Source organism: Sturnus vulgaris, chromosome 1, assembly GCF_052056855.1.
Source record: "Sturnus vulgaris isolate bStuVul1 chromosome 1, bStuVul1.hap1, whole genome shotgun sequence".
NCBI lineage: Eukaryota > Metazoa > Chordata > Aves > Passeriformes > Sturnidae > Sturnus > Sturnus vulgaris.
In genome coordinates this window covers 144944014-144950169 of record NC_142243.1, presented here as the reverse complement: position 1 = coordinate 144950169, position 6156 = coordinate 144944014, and positions in this window count along the sequence as shown.

The following is a 6156-nucleotide window of genomic DNA, read 5'->3' as shown; positions in this document are numbered from 1 at the left end:
GGCTGCAGGGACGCAAACGAAAATTCCACGGCAGGGAATCACAGGATCAATTAGGTTGGAAAAGACCGCCAAGATCATCGAGTCCAGCCTGTGGCCGAACACCACGATGTCAAATAGGTCATGGCATTGAGTGCCGCATCCAGATTTTCTTTAAACACCTCCAGGGACGGTGACTCCACCACCTCCCTGGGTAGACTGTCCCAGTGTGGGATGGGGTGGGATGGGATGGATGAAGGAGATCACCGAGCAGTGCAGTGTCACCAAAGACACTGCTTCCAATAAAACGTAGCAGCTGCCCCTCCTGATCTTAGGATCTAGCTGCTTCTAAGTCGTTTAAAATTTGACCTGTGTCAGAATCAGTGCCAAGCATTTTCTTACTGGTGGGGAATTACTGATGTGGGAAGGGCTCTCTATTTTTAACACTACGCAACATTTTAGTGAATAATTTTATGTATAAGAAGAAAAAAAAAGAAAGCATGTGAGGCCCAGATCCCTTGTGCCATTTACTTTTCAAGGCTGTTGGCTGCATTCTCAGTATTAACCTTGGAGCAGTGGTGACAGCTGAAAGGGGACCAGTAGCAGCAGAAGGGAACTCAATGCTCTGTGATGTTTGAGTAAATCCCTAGAGAACTACAGACCCAGTTCTTCACCGGCATCTTCAAGATCCCACTGACATGTAATTGCAGAAACACAAACCCATGGTTCTGTTGGACGTGCTCCACGGTGCCAATACAGAGTTCCCTGCAGTGAGGAGCAGCTCACACAAGCTCCAGAGTCTGATAAGGCCTCCCTGCTCATATCACCGATAGGATTCAGTCCAGGAACAGTCACAGCCTGCAAATCTGACCTCATCCCTCAGTTCTTTTTAACTTCAGTTGCTGGATTTCTTAAGAACCTTTCTCTGCCACACCCCACAATGGTTTATAAATAAGCTGTGAAAAGACATTAATAAAAAACGTGGTTTACCTTGCCCCTTGCCACATAAACCAGATGGTACAGGTTGTTGGCTGGTACTGTCTGTTTGCTTTTGATACCAGCAGTTGAGATACACCTCTAAATAGGGCAGGACAATTTTTTTCTTGAATGGTTCTCAGGTAAATTTTCTTGTTAGAGGTACCAGCACTTGAATAATATTTTCAGTAAGACGCAGATTTGAGAGTCCACAAGCTAAAAATTCAGATGCTCAGAATAACACTAATTTAGGAAGTATTCTTATTCTATTAGTATAATTAATATTATATAATAATGCTGCTATCATTTGCCTAAGGCTTTTCAATTACAAGACTGACAAAAGAGAAGAAAGAGCAAGGCAATTACAAAGAAACTATTGATACAGAGTAGATCTTCAAAAAGGCAGTGTAACTGAGCAGACCTGTGATTAGAAGTGAACAGTCAAAGTACTTGACTTTAATAGCATTTTAATTTAGTACAAGAAAGAATACCATACAACAATATTTTTCTGTGTTTATTAATGAGTTTGAGAACATCAGCTAAGTCCATCAAATTGATCAGTGAGTTTAACACATAGTTTTGCTATTGATAGCTTATTTGCATGTTTAGATAGACCATTTGCCTGCACAGCACAGTATAATAGGGCTCATTCAGCTGCATGTTCTAAATCCCTCATTAGTTGCATCTTCTGGACTGCTGTATTTTACTCATAATCAGTGAAAGCAGTAGGAATACCAGTCTATGTTTGAGCTTGAGTATGAGTGTTCCCTGACCTCATGCTCAGTTTCCAGACAAATCCTACAGTTGCTTTCCCTCTAACTATAGTACTTTCTTTAATATCAGTTGGGATGTCTTTATTCTCAAAAATATTCTGAAAGAGGTGGGTAGTTCCCAGATCATTAAAGGCCTTGATGATGCATTTGAGATAGTATGTTACCATAAGTCATTGAATTCTAGATAAATTTTTTCATACTCACATTTTGACTTTTGCATTCCTTGTGTTTGAACACCATGAGCAAAGCTGATTTTTTTTCCGTATGTTTGAATGGTAGTAAGATCTTTGAATGGTAGTAAGACCTATCAATCTACTTAAAATTTAGAATCATTACTGCATTTTCAGTAACGGTGACCTTTTGCTTTTTACAGAGTCACATATGTTTTTTTTTTCCACCTGAGCTGCTATAAATTCAAATGTCTTCGTTTTGGTTTCTTGTTTGTCTCTAGGTATCTTGCCTGAGGTCTAAAGGAATACCTTGGCTAGCTGTCAGAGGTCTACCAAGCTACCCTCCCACTCCCCATCCTCAAAAGAACAAGGGGAAAGAATAAGGCAAGAAAGCTCATGGGTTGAGATAAAGACAGTGATGATATTCACCAATTACTGTCATGGGCAAAACGGGCTTGACTTTGGGAAATTAGTTTACTTTATTGCAATTGAAAATAGAGTAGGATAGCGAGAAGCAAAGACAAAACTAAAAACATGTTCTTGACGCCACCCTTCCTCTTAAGCTCCACCTCACTCCTTCATTCCCAACTGGTCAACTCCTTTCCCTTAGTGGTGCAGGGAATGGGCAATGGTGGTTTCAGTCAGTCCATAATACTTTGTCTCTGCTGCTCCTTCCTTCTCAGGATCTCAGATCCTGCAGAAAACCTGTGTCTGCATGGGCTCCACTCCACAGACTGTCATTCCTGCCAGGAGCCTGCTCCAGCATCAGCTCTTCATGGTTCAGTTTCCCTCAGGGCACATCTACCTGCTCCCATATGGGGTCCCCCATGGGTTGAGGGTGGATCTCTGCTCTCCCATGGTCCTCCATGGGCTCCAGGTGGATCTCTGCTCTCCCATGGTCCTCCATGGGCTCCAGGTGGATCTCTGCTCTCCCATGGACCTCTGTGGTCTCAGGGGCAGCTGCCTCACCATGGGCTGCACCAGGGGCTGCAAGGGAATCTCTGCTACAGCACCTGGAGCACCTCCTGCCCCTCCTTCTCCAGTGACCTAGATCTCTGCAGGGCTGTTTCCTTCACACTTTTCTCATTCCTCTCTCACAGCTGCTGCCCAGTAATTTTTGCCATTTGTTAAATATATTATCACAGAAGCACTATCAGCATCATTGATGGGGATCAACATTGGTCTGGAGAGGGTTCATTTTAGAGTCAGCTGGCCCTGGCTCTGTCCAGCATGGGGGCAACCCCTGGTCTCTTTTCACAAAGGACATTCCTGAAATCCCCTGACTACCAAAACCTGATCACATAAACCAAATTAAAGCAGTGAGATACTGTTCAAAATGTTTTGCAGGTGATGAAGATCCTCAGTGGCATATTAAATACTGTTAAAATCCATAAGATTTTATAGAAACCCTTCAAAGGAGGCATCTTTCTCTCTAATATGTTTGGAAAGCTTGTGTTGGGTGCTGCAATATTTTTTAGGTTTTAAATCATTGTAATAACAATTAGAAAAATCAGTGTGTATAATATTGAGGCTTATATTGCGAAATCCTGATTTTCCTTGGAGAAACCAGTCAGCTCCATGACACAACAGGATGTGATATTAGATAGTAGGGATAATAAAGCCACCATGTAATAATGAATACACCCCACCTTGCAATGACTAGAATTTAAATAATGTCAGAAGTTATTGATTAACCCAAGGTTAGGTAGTATTTAGCTATTCCAACTGCATCCTTGTTTTATTGAAGAGCAGAAGAGTTGCACCTTCCGCATTCAGGCTAAGCAAAAATGGGCAGTTCACATGTAAGTAGTTACTTAATTTGGATTGTCAAGAATGCAATAATTTCCTGGTTTTATGTTTGTCAATTTTCATTTTATATGGCAATAATACTGTTGCAAGTAAAGATTTAAACTCAAAATCTACTTTGTGGGGGAAACTTGTATGCAGCTGATAACATTGCTTCAATTGCAGTACATAAATAATGAAATTATTACTCCAACACACAAGTCCTGAGTTCTTTAAAGCTCCTTGTGCCTTAAACAGGGCAGCAGTTTCATTTTGAGAAAAAGAAATGATGCACAGGATGTCTTGGAAAAACTAGTTTTAGTTAGTTTAGCAAATTTGTGTGGAAACATTCTGAATACTAAAATAATTCCCTAAAGATATGAAAAGCTTCCTGTCTCTAAAGCCAATACTTTCAAAATTTGGCTGTTTATCACAGATCAATAGGGACAGGAGTAATCTCAAAGCGTAGTGTTTAGAGAAGGCTCAGATTAAAATCCAAGAGTTGGGATTTACTGCATCAAATTACTGTATGAGTTTTGACTGAGACAATTTTTGCTAACATCTGTTGTCATGAAGACATTTAACCTCAAAATTACCTCATTGTCAAAATTTTTTGTGTGACAGCTCTGAATAATTTGTTCCTTTGCAAGTTAAGTAGTTTATGCTGAGGAAGATGGGGTTCTTAGCTCCAATTTTGAAACTAGTGGATAAAAGCAATATTTATTCAGCAGTGCATTTTCTCCTTGAATGCAGAATACATGCAGTTTTGCAGTATGCATCAATAGAAGACAGCCTGCTTGCTGATACAGGCTAAAGGGAGTTTCTGTGAGGTTTATGTTATCATGTAACTATTTTTTAAATCCAAGTTCATCAAGGCCTGGAGACATGCCAAGGTTCTGATGCTTTTGGACCAGCTCCCCAGCTCATTTTCTTTCTCAGAGTGAGCAAGACACCCCATACCATTTGCATAAAGCTGCAGCTACAAATCCAAGAGCTTTTTATCCACCTATGAATGGGATGATGGTCCCATCTCAACACCATCTTTTTGCAGACTGGATGTTGTCCTAAGAGGAGAGGAGTGAGCAGTTCAGCAGCACTACCTGTGTCCAGCAATTCCACCTGTTCACAGGAGACAGCCCAAGAAGGCTCTTCTGCACAAGACATGTCATAGAGCTGCCAGCAGGCATCTCCTGAGGGTCCTGCCCTGGAGAGGCTCTCAGTGCTATACATGGAATGCAGTGCAGGGCAAACGTGTCCCATTTACATTTAAACTGTCCAGAGGGGATTCATCTGTGGCAGGAGTGATCACAGCACTGCTGTGTTTGGAAATACACAGGTATTAGCAAGTGTATGAGCTCCATGCTCGACTAGTTTGGATATGGGTGCACATAGTACACATTTGTGCTGTAGGCTACAGTGGGAACAGGGGTTCCATGTTGGAAGAGAATCCTATCATTCAGCCCAGAATTGCATGTCTCTCTTTTTCCCAGAAAGTTACAGGTAATCTTGGAGAAATGGCTGCATCTGTGTCGGAGAACTGCTTCTGGAAGAGCAGAAAATAAAAGTTCTTGCCAGAGCTTTTCAGCTGCAGTTTGCTGTTTCTCCTAATCTCATGTTTTGTAACCACAGGCTCATTGTGTTTTTTTAAACCTCCAGAGCCAGTCTTACAAACTCACGGAGGAAATACGGAAACCAGCCGTAGGGGCTACCAGTTTGTCAGCAGATGAGCCAGTAAGAACTTCTTTTGTGGAAGATGAGAGGGGCACTGTGGTGCTGCAGCACCTGTGGCTGTGGTTTATGGTGGCTTTGGGAGGTTCTGCAATGCACAGAGGCAGCTTCTCTTTTGTGGTCAATACTGGCACTAGAAAGCTGGGTAAAAATGGGTCCTTTCATTCTGTTGAATGATAGAACAAAATTTTGTCCACTTTGACACTTCAGAAATTAAATTTTTATTTAATGGATTCTGCTGGGAGAAATAAAAAATGAATCATCTGTGTCAAATGAGGTATTTTATTTGGTTAAATGAGCTTAGGTTTTAAAACTTTTTTTTAAACTATTGTTTGTAAATGGAGTTCTCATTGAAAGCTAACCATTCTTCAGTGAAAAGCTTCCCTTATGTGGATGTTAAAATGGAACTTTTCAGCTCTATCAGAATGCCTCATTTTAAAATGGAGCTTTCATCAAAATTCGTATCTTCCTGAACATGTTAGTTTGAACAAAAGTATCAAATTTTACTGAAAAAAATGCTTTCAGCAAAAATTTTCCAACCAACACTAAAGTGTATTTGTTTCTCGCAGAAACTGAGCTCCCAATTAAGAGCTGCACCTGATGCAACATTACAACTCCAAATCCGCATATTTTTATGTGCTTTTTGCTCTCTGAACTCAGTCCAGGACTTTTTTCCTCCAATCAATATTTTTTAGTGCACATCCTTCTCAATTTAAAGTCTCTTAATTATTTTCTGTGTTTGCAGTCTT